The following is a 16,593-nucleotide window of genomic DNA, read 5'->3' on the forward strand; positions in this document are numbered from 1 at the left end:
ATGGTTGTGAAATATCGGCCTTCTTTTTCGACCTTCTTGGCCCATCTCACACGAAACATTGGCACCATCTCTCCACAGTAATTGAGCTCCCATATCTCCTCGATCCTTCCAAAAAATCTTTCCTTGACATTAGTCTCATCATCGGCGTATGACAGCATAGTTACTCCTGAGTTTTGATTTTCACTATTTCTGTCCTTTTCCTCGGTGTAGAATCTGTAACCGTTGATGTCGTACCCCTGATAGGTCCTTACGTTATGCGCGGGTCCCCGTGATAAGGTGTATATGAGTTTTTCATCTTCGGTAGAAGGCGTATTTCTCCGTGCTTCAACCAGCTTGAGTTTGCTTGAACCAACGCGTGAAGCTGGAGTTGTGCTTTTTGGTTACGTCTCCCATCTTCCTCGGCCGGCCCATATCGATGTAATTCTGCTCGACCATGCTTTTGTGCTCTTGCACGAAAGGTTCGGTCAGTTTTAAGTGTTGTAGCGCGACCCGGTGAGCCCTGTCAAAGTCGTCGCGTCGATTTTCAATGCCGACATGGACCGAGCGGTAGCCCTCGCGGTGACCGACTCCGGCGAGCCTCCCGAGGTGCGTCCCGGGGTAGACCAACATGATCCTCGTCGTCCTCGGTGCTTAGATAATTCTGCGCGAAGGAGATGCACTCGTAGGTTAGAAACCCCTTGGCCATGCTTGCGTCCGGACGGGCCCTATTGCGAACGTATCCTTTCATGACACCGTTCGCCTTTCGAAAGGCATCATGTTGTGGAGGAACGTTGGGCCGAGCTGCTTGATGTCTTCAACGACATGGAGAAGGAGATGGACGCATATATCACAGAATGCAGGCGGGAAGTAAATCTCGAGCTCACATAGTATCACCACAATCTCATCCTGTAGCATCTTGAGCTGCCTCACGCCGATCGACTTCCTGGTGATAACGTCAAAAAGTTGCATAGGCCAAACAGCGTATCACGGACGTGCTCGTCCATTATGCCTCGGATCGCAACGGGAAGTATCTGCGTCATTAGCACGTGGCAATCGTGAGACTTCATCCCGGTGAACCTCTTCTTCGCTACGTACGGATATCTCGCTTATATTCCCCGAGTAACCGTGAGGAACTTTCACTCCTAGGAGGCACTCGAAAACTCGCTCGAGCTCCTCCGGACTCGTTGTGAAGCAGGCAGCGGGAAGCTGCACCGCGTTATTCTTAGCCCTTTTACGGAGACGTTGAGTCCCTTCCGTCTGATCATCATCATCATCATCATCATCGTTAGTATCGGGGGCTTGAAGATCTTTCCTGATGCCAAAATGTTTAAGATCGTATCTTGCTTTCGGTCCATCCTTGGACTTTTCTGAGTTGCAAAGAGTGCCAAGCAGACTCTCGGTAACGTTCTTCGTAATGTGCATGACATCGAGGCTGTGGGGCGTGTGGAGGACCTTCCAGGTACTCCAAGTCGTGGAAAACGGACCTCGCTTTCCATACACCGAGCAGCGGCTCTGCTTCGGTCGCTTCTTTCCCGCGCTGGGCACTCCTTCCAATTTTTCGGAAGATCATTGATTTCTGCGCCGCTCCTCGGGCGTGGGGGTCCATCGGGCTCATCTTTACCATTGAACAGATCACCGCGTTTTCTCCACGGGTGATCCAAGCGAAGCCACCTTCGAGCACCCGGGTAGACGGTTTTCGAGGACCCGGGATCCCTTGGTAGTTGTAGATGCGGGGTATCGTCCATGCACTTCACACAGCCGTTGAATCCGTGGCCCACCTGGGCAGATACATATGCGTAACCAGGATAGTCCGTGATCGTCGTGATCAACGCGGCTCTCATATCGAAATAAGTTCTAGTGTAGGCGTCCCACGTACGGGGTGGCGTCTTCCACAACGTGTCTAACTCCTCTTTCAGCAGCCCGAGATACAAATGCATGTCGACACCTGGTTGTTTCGGCCCCCGAATGAGAATACTCAGGTGTATGTACCTTTGCTTGGTGCACAACCACGGGGGTAGGTTGTAAGGCCATACAAACACAGAGCCAGGTGCTATGCGTGCTACTCCGGTTGCCGAACGGATTGAGTCCATCGGTGCTCATACCCAGCCTGATGTTCCTTGCGTCGCCCCCGAACCTAGGGAAGGCGATGTCCAATGTTTGCCACTCGTCCGGCCGTCCGAAGGGTGTGTTAGCATATAGCCCATCTCCGGATCTTCTTCGGGCTTCGCTCTTTCCTCGTGCCATTGCATGAGCTTTGCTTCCTTAGGGTCCACGAAATACCGCTCGCAGACGGAGAGTGATAGGAAAGTACCATACCACCTTTCGAGGTACCTTCTTGTTCCCAACCTTGTACCGTCCGTGGCCACACACCGGACATGTGGTTCTGTCCTTGTACTCGCACCTATAAATCACACAATCATTAATGCAGGCGTGGTATTTTTCGTGCGGTAGGTCAAGGGGACACACGACTTTCTTGGCCTCCTCGGTACTACTTGGCAATGTGTTCCCCTCCGGGAGACGATCGTGCCGGAATTTTAAGCTCTTGCTGAAGCTGGAATCGGTCCACTTGTTCCGCGTCTTCATCCGCAGGTAATCAAGCATTACATGCAAGCGCGTATCCTGCGGACGACACCCAGGAAAGATCGGAGTCATCCCGTCTTTCTCCGATTTGCGACAGCTTGGCTCTCTCTCTAGCCGCAACTCTATCGTTGCTCGTCTCCTGGAGGAGAAGATCTTGAACATGAGAGTCCCGCAAGGCCGAAATTAGCGGGGTCGCGCCGGAATCTTCTTCTTCATCATGATGATGTTCTCCGCGGCATCTTCTTCTTCATGATGATCTTCTCCGTCGACTTCTTCTTCATGATGATAGTCCCCGTCGGCATGATGATAGTCTTCTTCATGATGATAGTAATCTCGCTCGACATGGTCTTCATGCGCACCATTTGATGGGGCCGGCCGCGCCTGGTTGTCTTGCATGAAATCGCGCCTCAGCAGGTGCTCCTCCAGTTGTCCGGGGGTTGATCCAGCGCTCGAGTTTGCATGATCGACACGGACATCTTATCTGGCGCCTATTGTTCCGAATCATGTCCTCCTTCGCGTCTATCTTGTATCTAGAGATTCGAGCGGAACTCATCGAGAGGACCATGCTTGCCTCGCAAATGGTATACATAGAACAGGAAATTAGAACCGCACCAAATGCACACACATGCATGGGCCGTACCTCTCCTCAAGGTATTACATGGAGTGGAAAAATTCGGCATGACCTCTCCTCAAAGTAGGACATATGGGTAGTGCAAAACTTGCCGAAACGGAAATGAATCAACATTTCGGCAAACATCCATGCACCACACCGGCACACACACAAGCGCTTCACCCGCAACAAGCATCCATACACACGACGGCCACACAAGATCTACAAGCATATGCATGTCTCCTCCAAGCATATGTATGTCTCCTCCAACTACTCACCTTCTAGATTCGATACCGAGACGAGACCGCGATCGATGACTTTGAGAGGAGGAGAGAGTATGGAGAGCCTTCTCCTCAACTCCAATTAAGTATCAACCAAAGTAAGTGCAATAAATACCCAAGCAAGTGAAAAGTAGAGTCAAAATGGTATGAGAGAGAAGGGGGACGAGCTAGATGGAGGAAGAAGAATGGCTTGTGTAGTGTGGTAGGTGGGAGGTTGGCTCACTTTTGTAGATCCGGTTCGCTAACTCGTGGCGCACCAACCACGGTGCGCCACGTAATAGCTTATTTCGTGGCGCACCGAGCACAGTGCGCCACGGAATACCTTATTGTCGTGGCGCACACAAAACAGTGCGCCTACGGAATAACTTATTTTTGTGGCGCACCGTTGCCGTGCGCCACGTAAGAAGTATTTTGTGGCGCACCGAGGTTTGTGCGCCATAGAAATTGTAAAACCAATGATTGGGGGTGACAGGGTGTGGGGCCCACCAAGTTTTTGTGGCGCACGGTTTAGTAGTGCGCCACAAAATTAAGCTATTTCTGTGGCGCACCGAGCTTTGTGCGCCACAAAATAAGTTTCTGTGGCGCACTCAAAACGGTGCGCCACAGAACTAAGCTTCGCCTATAAGGGTTTTCCTACTAGTGTGCGGGACAAGCCAATTCAGTCATCCCTTCAAACGGTAGCTGCGAACCTAACTTGAATTCAGATCCCCAAACTTCCAACTGAACAGATCCAAACCGCAGTCACTGAGCGTAGTGCTAGATTTAACGGCAACTCCTGAAAAAATGCCTGATCTCATCACTAAATTTAGGTGTCAGACACTTTTCTGCCGAATCTCCCTCTTCCAGATCCTCTTTGCCTTCAGGAAAACTTTAGGATGGTTGCCGAATCAACTCGAATGTCGAAGCTGCCACTTCTGCAGAACAGGCATCACCTGTCCACAAATTACCTTGCAATAGTCTGCAGCGATGTTCATAATCCTACTCTGTTTTCTTGCAGCAACCATCTCGTAAAATAAAATTGAGGCGCAGAGCCAGCCGATTTCAGCAAAAATCGGTTCCCTATAGCAAAGGGTCCTTCAGGGCAAACTGCCCCCCGAGCCTTAGTCAAGGCGAGGCAAGTAATGACCCAGCCAAATGTGCCACCATCTGCCTCCAAGTCATAATGCAGAGCCAGCCGATTTCAACAAAATTGGCTCCCCAGAGCAGAGAACCTTCAGGGTGAGCTGCCCCCCGAGCTTCTTCAGTCCACTTCTTGCGCCTTGCTGGTCAGATCGGCTCCTTTCCTTTGGCGGATTGATGTAACCGCCCCAGCTGATATTGCGGACTCGAGTACTTGCAAGAAGGCATTCTATTGAGGAGTTCTTCCAGTAGAGTCTCTCTTCGTGACCCACTTCCTGCTCCATTAAGCCTCTGCTCATAACAGTTGTATCTCTTGAGTCGATGGCCATGCATCGGCTGTCTTAAAAAAATTTGAATTTTTTTACGGCCGATTTATGTATCGGCCCCCATACTTCAATACCCATCATCAAAGAATATCTTGGGCTGCTGGGCATTTGAAAGATACTTCTACTTCATATCCTCGTGTTTTATCCACCTGGGTGCCCCCCGAGCCAATTCTTTCAAGGGACTTGATGGTATCGGCTCTTCAGGTATTCCCTATTGGATCAAATGTTGAACCCAGGCAGAATGGATGGTGAGGATAATTTTGGCCGATTGCTGGAATCGGCCTCCACGTTGCTTGCTCGATGAAGGATTTTGCGATGTTCCTCCATAAATCTTTGGGGCCGATCTCCTGGATCGGCATCGCCACGTTTGTCCATAGACGCTGTTTTTGTTACACGGTCAGGCCGGTGGATGAAACCAACCTAACCCCGTCCTTTGTCACGTTGATGCGCTCGCGATCGTCCAATCCTGGAGCACTAAACTCCGTTGGAAGGATGGAGACCATGTTTGTGCCAGCCGATGTCTCCTCATCGGCTTTCTTTTGTCTGGGGCGCCACTCTTTCCTTTGTGGCCGACCTTCTTCGTCCAGGGTTCGCTGAATTTTGGCGGCCAGACCAGGCCGTGCCTTCCTCAACGTGTGCAGGTATAACCTTTCAGCTTCTTCCAACCCACGTAGACGCTGAACCCTTCGCTTCTGGGAACGGCTGAGCCCACCAGGGCACCACCTTGGCCGATGATACTTGTCTTCTTCACCATCGTCCTCTAGTTCCTCGAGATTTTCCACCCGAGCGGACTCAGCATGCTTGTTCCGAGGCGGGAGAGGGCCTAGACGTTTGAACACGGACACGTTAGCTGCATCCTTCTCCTTCTGTTTGCATTCTGGGCAGTTACCGATTGTTGGCAATCGGCTCATTCCTGAATCCCAGCAGTGTCTGAAGAAGGGGCAGTCCCAGTGCCTATCCACGTCGTCTTGCTCCCTCGACTTTTCCTTGGCGTGGCGCTCGTATCGCTCCCCGTCGTGATCATGCCGACGACGTCTCCTGTCGTCCCTAGCCAAACGATCTTTTTCATCGTCGTCGTTGTATCGTCGGCATTGGTCATACTGACTCACGTACTTGTTGAGGAGGTGATCAGAGAGAGGTCGCTGATATCTTATGTTCTTCACTTCTCCCTCTGTGACGTAGCGCTTGCCGGTCGTGGCGGAGCCGATCGCGTGGAGCGGCTTCCTCCGTGTCTTTGCTGTGAGAGCAGCTGCCCTCATCTCCGTCCTTACCGCAGTGGTGCCCAAGTCCTACCATGTTGATATTGCACGAGAAATCTGGCTGGCACCCTCCATGGCAAGAATACTCCACCATGTTAACGGCGGGGAAGGGGTGTGTGTCGACCTTCATGGCGTACTTGGTTGAAAATTAATCGCCCTTTCTCTATCGCCATTTGGATCTGCCGACGCCACACCTCGCGGTCGTTAGTGGTGTGGGTGAATGTGTTATGCCACTTGCAGTATGGCTTTCCGTTCGGCTCCCTGCACCGTAGGGATTTTGTGGCCTTCGGGTACCTTTATATGCTTCTCCGTGAGTAAGAGATCGAAAATCTGCTCAGTTTTGGTCACGTCGAAGTCGAACCCTTTTGGAGGACCTTGTGGCTTAACCCATTTGCAGGACACGGGGCCTGCCGCTCGAGTCCACTCAGCCACTGCTACCTCTCGATCTCCCGCAGCACCTTCATCCTCGTCTGCCTCAACCAGGACCACCGCACGCTTAAATTTGTCCTGGTAAACATCTGGGTGGCGCTGTTCATATGCTGACAGCTTCTGCACCATGTGCGCCAATGAAGGGTAGTCTGCTTGGGAGGCCACGTCCTTGATCGATGATGAGAGAACCACCACCGCCAACTCGACTACTTCTTTTTCACTTACGTGAACCGAATAGCATCGGTTCCTAATGGTCTCGAAGCGCTGGATGTATTCCGACACCTGTTTCCCCGCGCTCGTCGTACTTGTGCTAGATCGGCAATACCAGCCTCGGAAGCCTCCGAGTGATACTGCTCATGGAACTCGCTCTTCCAAGCTGCTTCCAAGTCCGGATTGAGTTCGGTGGCGGCGATGTGTACCACCCGAAAGCCGATCCTGTGAGGGATTGTGCGAAGAACCTCACACGCAGCTCGTCCGATGCTGAGATCGTGCCCAGCTGTGCCAAATATCGGCTCACATGCTCGATGGAGGCTGGAACCATCTGATCCACTAAACTTTGTGAAGTCCGGGAGCCGATATTTGGGTGGTAGCGGGATCAATTCGTACTCGTTGGGGTACGGCTTGGTATAGCCGAACGCCTTCCTTTTCGGCATCATGCCGAACTGATCTTTCAGAATTGTACAAATCTGATCCGCGGTGATGGCTGAAGGTGTCGAACCCTGAAGATTCGCCGGGGTGGCATACTTAGCCAGCCATGCTTGCTTTTCCGGTTCTGAGCCAAGCTGCAGGAGCTGCGCTCCGGAGGTTTGTCGGAGTGGCGTACTTAGCTAACCACGTTTGCTTCTCAAGATCTGCTCCCGACGTCCCTCCCCGCTGTTCCGAGAGGCCCCTGCCGCTGCAGCCTCGGTTCGAGAGTGCCCGTGTACTGCAGTCCGGCACGTATGCGCACGTGTACCCGTGCGGGATCTCCTTGGGCGCCTCGGGTAGGAATTGGTAGTCACTAGGGTCACCACCAATCTTGTAGACGACGTATGCCGATGAGTTCGGCACTTCGGGTGCTGCCAACGCGAACGGCAGCGGTGGATGGGACTGGAGTGGCATCTCCCCTTTGTAAGTCCCCAGAGCCGGTCCCGACGGAGAATACTGATGGCTCATGATTTCCTGGATCACGCGCAGAGCGACACGCTCCAAAGTGTTCACCAGGTTCTCAGAGTGGCGGTGCAGCGAATGAGCCACCATGAAGTTGATCTCCTGACGCAGCGACCTGGTGCGTTCTTCTGACGGGGCGGACAGGTCCATTCCATCGAGCGCGCCTTCGGTGAGAACCCCTTCCACCTGACGCCATGGGAGCGGGTTCCGTGGAAAGAGCCGATGAGGTCGGCTTCGAGGACTGCCTTGATCTCGTCATGCTTCTTCTTGAGCTCGTCAGGCAGATCCTCGTACTTGACCGGAGTGCTTTCCGCCATCTCGGATGTAGACGGCGAAGCGGTGGATGTCGAAGATTGTCCCACCGGGCGTGCGGAATGTGTTGCGGTCGAAACCCACCGGCGGGCAGCGACCGGCAACACCGTAGAGCTGGGAACAACTAGGGCTGCGGCTGGCCCCGGTCCCTCGGAGCGACGGCCCGCAAAGCCTTCCGGTCACACGTCCGATCGTTGTCGCAAGGGCGTGCCACCTGACCTATACCCGGTCGGGAAGGTGTTGGATGATGCCTCGCTTAGTTTCTGCCGAGGCATACATGTAAACGTTAAATACGAGCCTCGATCGGCTCTCAGGTTATCCTGTGAATCGGCTCAAAGAGCCGATCCACCCATGATTCGTACAAGGTGTCCGAATATATGGTGGTCCTGCTTGATCAAGATAAAGCTAAAACGATCTACGACGATTTAGGGTTTTCACCGCATAATCGGATCATCCTACTCACGATTGGGCCTCGCGCTCGCGTACGGTGATCGTAAGCCGATCCTAGACAGGGCCTAAAAACCAACACGAGGTTGATCCCCGGAACATCCTGTCTAGGGCTAGCAAACTACACCCTACACGCCGCCGGATCCTCCAACCCTTTGTAAGGCCTAACTATTGCGGATATTAAACTAATCCTTGAAGAACAAGGAGCAACCGTAACGGATCGGATCTACTAAACAATGATCAAGCGGGTGCCGCCCCTACACCTAAGATAGGTGTAAGGGCGGCTAGATGTATAAGGGTTGCACTACGACAAGCATATGATACGAAGAACAATGCTAACCCTAACACATCTAAGATAACTACGTTGCTCGCCATCAAAAAGGCTTCAGCACGAGCAACGCATGAACAACGTAGGTAGGCTTGTGCTTCCTAGATCGCAAGATGCGATCTAGGCAGCATGGTGCTTACCGGAGAAACCCTCGAGACGAAGGAGTTGGCGATGCGCCGAGATTTGTTGTGTTGAACGTTGGTTGTTGTTTATCTCATAAACCCTAGATACATATTTATAGTCCGGGGGACTTTCTAATTCAGGCGTGCACCTAACCGTGCACGGGTAAAACTCTAACTTCTGACCGACACGTATCCTACTATGGTACAGATACACGGGCAATTAGCCCAAACTTGGTACACAAGGCCGATTCATGCATTTCTTCTATATATATATTCTTCAAGCCCATCTCCAATTGCGGCCCACCTCTGATCCGGTCAAATTCTGGTGATAACAGAATGCTTCATTCATCTCGAAGCCATCATTGTACTTCTCAACACCAAGTCCCTTGACCCTTACTCTAAGAGCACCAAGCCTAGCATAGGCATCGGATACGGATTCTCCATCTCGAATCATGAACTGGTGGGCCTCTTGCTTTGCGGTCTCATAGAGAGCTGATTGGATCAAATCGGTTCCCTCTTGGAGTACTATGATCCGATCCCACAACTCTTTAGCGGAGACAATGTCATCGACTTGATCATGGAGCTTGCGGTTGATGCCACTTCTAATCTTGTCACGTGCGGAGGCATTGAGTTGACGGTTGTAGAACTCGGTGGAGGTCAACCGAGTAGGATCTTGTGGCTCCCGATGTCCATGAACAATGAGCTCCCATAGCTCCACACCTGCAGCTGCGAATATGAGATTCCATAGCAGATTTTCAATGTGGAAAGTGAGTTCCATCAAAATGGGGAACGGTCCCACTATGGTTTATATGAGGCATGGGTGAAGTGTTTTTGGGATAGTCATGGTTAGCTTCATGGTAGGTTTCCTTAGAGGCCGAAGCCCCACTAGGAGTTCCACCCGCAGCTAGGTTCTTAAGCATGGCGATCATTTCGTCATTTGGTTTTGTAGCTCATCCTCCTTTTTCTTCTTCTCGGCATCATATGCCAAGAATCTAGATTTCATCTCTTTAACCGAAAGGTTAGAGTCGTCATCTAGACCCTCGAAGAGTTTATCCATCTCACTCTTAAGGCGGTGAAGCCCTTAATAAGAGTCCAGGCTCGATACCAATTGAAAGTATAGAGATGGTAAACCTAGAGGGGGGTGAATAGGTTTCTACAGATTTTAATTCTTTCTTTGCAATATTAGGCTTTGCGGAATATAAAGGTGAGCCTAATGCAAACTAGGTGAAGCAACCTATATGAGGATACAACTAACTCGAGCACGAAGGCTCTCACAGAGCGATTAAATCACAAGTAAGGAGTTCGGTTAGAGATAACCGATAGCACGCGGAGACGAGGATGTATTCCCTAGTTCCCTTGCTTTGCAACAAGGTACGTCACGTTTGGAGGAGTGGAGGTCCCACGAAGGATTCCCCGCACCACGAAGGCTCACCCTATTCTCCGGAGCCTATCCCACGAAGGAATAGCTCACTCACTTGTGGTAGACTTTGAGGTAGCCTCCAAACCTTCACAATCTTGCCCGGAGCAAATCCACATCCCGGATGCTTCCGGACTCCTCTTGCCCACCTAGGGTTTCCAAGGAACCCTAGGAAGCAAGCTTCTCAATGAATACAAGGGGGAATTAGATTTGGCTTGGTAGAACGGTAGATCGGGTCCTCCTCTAACGATTCCCCGGAGGGATTTGAGTTTGGGTGGAGGAGGAGGGAGATCTGAGGCTTTTGGTGTTTCTAGCAATGGAGAAGAGAGAGAGAACTCAAGAACAGCTTGTAGTGTAGTGCCTAACTGTTCAGAGGTAGGAGAAGACCTATTTATAGTGTTCTTCGAAATATGGCCGTTGGTCACTTGCCACCTCAGCATTTTCCTCGAGAAACCCGGTTTGACCGGGCCACAGACCGGACAGCCCGGTGGTGAGGCCGGTCAGACCGGACCAGTGACCGGACTCCATTTGCTGGTTCTGGAGCTCCTCCGGTTGGCGGCCGGTTGGCGACCGGTCGACCGGGCCGTGCGCCGGACCCGCCGGTCAGTAGGCCGGTTGACCGGTCGGCAACCGGATATCTTGTGTTCTGCTGGAGACTCCGGTTGGCGGCCGGTCGACCGGGTCATGCGCCGGACTTCCCCGGTTGGCGACCGGTTGACCGGGCTGAGCGCCGGACAGTCCGGTTGCTGGCCCGGTTGGACCGGGCTGCAGACCGGATTCCTGCTGTAGACCCCTTTTTGATTGTTGTTGAAGTGGGGGGTCTCCTTTAGCCTTCTTGTTCCTTTGATACACCATTTATGCCTCATTGCCTAATACCTGAGATTATCCTTATAAACATATTAGGTCAAATACTCTAGCGCGGTGTCATTGTTACCAAAATAATGGATAAGGGTAAAATACCCTTACAGCTCGCCCTAGTGTCTGGTGGCCCCAGACCCCTTCTGACCTTGCCCTTCCGCCTATTTAAAGCCTCCGTCGCGAAAACCCTGACACGTTCGACGAAACCAGAGAAAACCTTCCAGAGCCGCCGCCATCGCGAAGCCAAGATCCGGGGGACAGGAGTCTCCGTTCCGGCACGCCGCCGGGACGGGGAAGTGCCCCGGAAGGCTTCTCCATCGACACCACCGCCATCTTCATCAACGCTGCTGTCTCCCATGAGGAGGGAGTAGTTCTCCATCGAGGCTCGGGGCTATACCGGTAGCTATGTGGTTCATCTCTCTCCTATGTACTTCAATACAATAATCTCATGAGCTGCCCTACATGATTGAGATTCATATGATGATGCTTGTAATCTAGATGTCATTATGCTAGTCAAGTGGGTTTTACTTATGTGATCTCCGGAGACTCCTTGTCCCACGTGTGTAAAGGTGACAGTGTGTGCACCGTGTGGGTCTCTTAGACTATATTTCACAGAATACTATTCGCTGTTATGAATGGCATAGTGAAGTGCTTATTTATATCTCTTTATGATTGCAATGTGTTTTGTATCACAATTTATCTGTGTGCTACTTTAGTGATGTTATTAAAGTAGTTTATTCCTCGTGCACGGTGTAATGGTGACAGTGTGTGCATCGTGTAGTACTTGGCGTAGGCTATGATTGTGATCTCTTGTAGATTATGAAGTTAACTATTGCTATGATAGTATTGATGTGATCTATTCCTCCTTTCGTAGCGTGAAGGTGACAGTGTGCATGCTATGTTAGTACTTGGTTTGGTTATGTTGATCTGTTATGCACTCTAAGGTTATTTAAATATGAACATTGAATATTGTGGAGCTTGTTAACTCCGGCATTGAAGGTTCGTGTAATCCTACACAGTTAGTAGTGTTCATCATCCAACAAGAGGGTGTAGAGTCTAGCATCTATCTATTTATTCTGTTATGTGATCAATATTGAGAGTGTCCACTAGTGAAAGTATGATCCCTAGGCCTTGTTCCTAAATACTGCTATCACTGTTTGTTTACTGTTTTACTGCATCTATACTTCCTGCAATTTTACTACCATCAACTGCACGCCAGCAAGCACTTTTCATGCGCCGTTACTACTGCTCATATTCATTCATACCACTTGTATTTCACTATCTCTTCGCCGAACTAGTGCACCTATTAGGTGCGTTGGGGACACAAGAGACTTCTTGCTTTGTGGTTGCAGGGTTGCATGAGAGGGGTATCTTTGACCTCTTCATCCCTGAGTTCGATAAACCTTGGGTGATCCACTTAAGGGAAACTTGCTGCTGTTCTACAAATCTCTGCTCTTGGAGGCCCAACACTGTCTACAAGAATAGAAGCACCCGTAGACATCATGCCTCCGCCACTGCGCCTCGTCATCCCCTGCTAGCATGCATGCCACAACATTACACGAGTAGCCTCTCCTAGACCTCAACAACATTGAGGTCACTACGGGAACTAGTCAAGGTGACAACGGCCAGAAGCCATTGGCACAGGTCATTTTGGCCGTTAGCACCTTGTCATTAGCACAATATGTCCTCGGCACAGGTTCATTTGCCGTCGGCACAGGCTGGCCGTCCTGTGCGGACGGCAAAGCCATCGGCATAGAACTAACGGCCGTTTGGCAATTCTGGCTCGAATTTTTTCAACAAAAAAATTTCATTTTTTTAATCTCTCATATGGATCATTTTAACTCTCACTACACTTATTCTTAAGTTAAATTATACTCCTGGTCAAACTTCCCAATTGGTTACCCATCGTCAACACTACTTCAGCCCTAGCACGTTTTACTTCTCTATTCCTTCCGGTTGAGCTTTCATGAAATAAACCAAACCTTGTTGATAATACTACGATATCAATCCTATTAACCCTTAGACCGTGATATCACAACTCTTTGTAATTTTAAATTTTAAATAATTATTTAAAATAACATCAATGATTAAGTAATAATAATCTTTATGTAGAATTCAATTACTAATTTTATTTTAAAAAATAAAATAAAGATTTTTTGGCAAACACTAAAATCTTCATGCTTTCACATTTTCCTTTGGAATTTTAACAATCTTAAAAAATTGCAAACGGCCAAAGGACGTTGAAATCGGATGTAAGTTTTTGATACGATCATTCTGATCGGTTATACTTTTTTCTGACGTTGTATGCAAAAGATAATGCCATTTTACCCAGAAATAAATTTTTGATGCAAAAGAATTAAAAAATCAAAATTTTTAATTTCCCATAATAGTAGTTTGTTTAACATATAGGAATCTCAAAAGATTTTATTTTTTGAATTTTTTTTATCATTTATGCCGTTCATTTGAAATTTAAAAATGCGATCCACTGAGAGGGGGAGTGCATGGAGGGAAAAAACTCAGGGCTTGTGGCCATCAACACACCTGTAATGTCGTCCCCCAGCCGTCACGGTGCAGCTCCTGGGCCTGCGCGCAGGTCTATATGTCGACGAGGCGTGTTGTGCCGATGGCTAAGTTGTGTCGATGATCCGTCTGGCAGGCTGGTGGGAAGAGCCCCCGTGCCGACGGCCCGATAAAATGCCATCAGCACAACGTCTTTTTCCCCAAGTGAGTACTACCTGTTTGCTTCTCTCCCAAAGAATAGCTGTGTGCGTGTGTATCTATGCTCACATTTTTTCTTGCCACATACTTTTGAGGCTTTGATTATCTATCCACCTGGTACCTGGTGGAGCAATGATCATCGAACATCGCTGCCTGCATGAGCTATCTTCTGCAGCATTGCGCAGCTACCAGCTGGAGATCAGAGACCCCTGGCTAAAAAGGTACATGCACGGACGATTTCTTTCCTTGCTTGTGCATCCGGTGATATATGCTGCTGCAGGCTGCAGCGCTCCTGAATCCTGATAATTAACTGCAGGCCCGATAAATATACAAACCGAGATCGACCTCGTACGTACGTGCCGTACGTACGTCGGTACGCACCGGCAATTAATATATTCCTGTCGATACAGGACTGCCCCTGGGAGGCTGGGACCATAATAATGCAGGTAAATTTTCCACTTCGATGTCCCGGTAGGGTGTGTAAACATGGTGAGCCTGACAGCTATTACCTGACAAATGTAAAAGAGGTGACCACTCGACTCGTATCTTACGAGTTGTACACTTGCGATTGCTATCTACTCCTGAAATATTTGTGCGTGCAGTATGTAAGTCTACGGCCAACCAAATTAGTTCACCGAACCATATACATATATGTTCTAGAAGTCAAGTAGTCAACGGTACCATATGTCTATCCGTACGTTTCGAAATGTCAGCGCGGTACCATTTTGTTCATACGACATGTGGATTTACCCTCCAATCGATTTGTATATGTATGGTCTTTTTTACTCAGACCACGTTCTACATGTTGAAACTCAAGTAAATTTTGGACACAGCAGATTTCATACTTAAGGAGATAGAAGGATGCAAAATTACTATAAGCATCAATAAAATTAACATCAAACTGACGTCCACCAAGAGAGGTTTAAGCAGAGCCCCATACATCAAAAATTCAAATAAATGATCTCAATTGGTGAAGTATTAACTCTAGTAGAAAGTGAAAATGGCAACTGATGACTTTTGCCTTGTTAACAAGTACTACAAATTACAATTTTTTTTATCCGGAAGATAGTTTATGACGACGCAAAATATATCGGACTATTTATGTAGCTAGATGACCTACACGTCTGACACGACTGAAAACTTGTTTGACCGAAGAGACATAAATTTTATAGAAACCTCCACCACATCCTTCTTGACAAAGAAATATCACGAGAGTAAAACTCAAAGACCACATTATTGTACAAGGAAATCTTTTAGCACACATAAGATTGCGTGTAACTGAAGGAACATAGAGAACATTTTTCCAAGTGTAAAGGATGTGATTGAGTAGGAAGAATGGATTGGCCATCATGAGTAATGTGCATATCTGCTCCATTGGCCGTATGGACGTGGTCCTTGCCATGATACTGCTCCTTCATGGTCTGCTTGTCTAGTTCATTGGTTAGATGATCAGTCGCACCAGTATCAACATACCATCTAGGATCGACATGGTAGGACGAAGTAGACCCTGGAATTTTCTTATCCATATAGTGCCCACCGTTACCCACTCCAAAGAAATTGCATTGAAAGAGGTTAAAGCAACAAGATGAAACATGCCCAACGTTCTTGCAAATCTGACAAGTGGGTCGATTACCATCGGTAGTAACTATGGAGTGAGAGGCGAAGCAAGATGCTAGGGTTTCCCACGCCTCCTTCGACGTGTTGACCGGTATGGTAGTTACTGTGGAGGGAGAGGCGAAGCTAGATGCTAGGGTTTCCCACGCCTCATTCGACATGGTCACCATCATTATCGTACCAAGTACGCCTTCGGAAAGCGAGCAGACTAAGGCAGAGAGGATAGCCTGATCATGCTGATGTCAGGCCGAGTAGAGTGGATTGGCGAGGGTAGGGGGATCTCTACCTTCTTGTGCCACAACTGGGTTGGGAAGCCGAGCCGATGAGCACGGAAATGACCCATCGACGAACCGAAACATGAGGTTATTCTGGAGGATTGGTACTACCTGGGTACGCCAGTAGAGGTAGTTTTCAGAACTAAGGTTGATCGTAATCTGGTTGGCAAGGTTGCATGGTTCATGCGCTCGAGGTTGCGCCGAGGACGGTCAAGGCAAATGAGCTGAGCGAGGAGGTAGTACTAGAGTTGAGGGAGGCGGAGGAACCCGTACAGATCGAGTGGGAGGTAGCCATCAACTAGCATGAGATCGATATGTTCTCGGATACTATGAACTCGAGTTAACCGAGAGAGGGTAGTGTTTAGAGGGGAATCACACAGAACAAACTATGGCCAGCGTATGGCATTGATAGTATGGTAGGTTACATGCAAGTTACTTGTACATGTACAGATACTAGCCGATATGATAGGTTTATATGTACACCATACCGATATAAATACATAGGTTATTAGTGTGGCACCATGAGTTGCTGATATATTATTTTCAACGCATTCTAATCCGACACGCATTTATGAATTGCGACAAAACTCGAAGAAACTGTGCAACATGAATCACAAAGCATCAAATCGGCGGTAGAAATATACATGGGACCTAGGTTAGAATCACCGCAATGAAGGAATGCAAGAAGAGGTCTGCACAAAGCTACTAAGCTAGGCCCTGAATTTGAAATTTAGTAGGCCCTTTCGTTTCCAGCTGTATATGTATGAGCA

This window comes from Lolium rigidum, chromosome 3 (genome assembly GCF_022539505.1).
Source record: "Lolium rigidum isolate FL_2022 chromosome 3, APGP_CSIRO_Lrig_0.1, whole genome shotgun sequence".
Classification (NCBI taxonomy): domain Eukaryota; kingdom Viridiplantae; phylum Streptophyta; class Magnoliopsida; order Poales; family Poaceae; genus Lolium; species Lolium rigidum.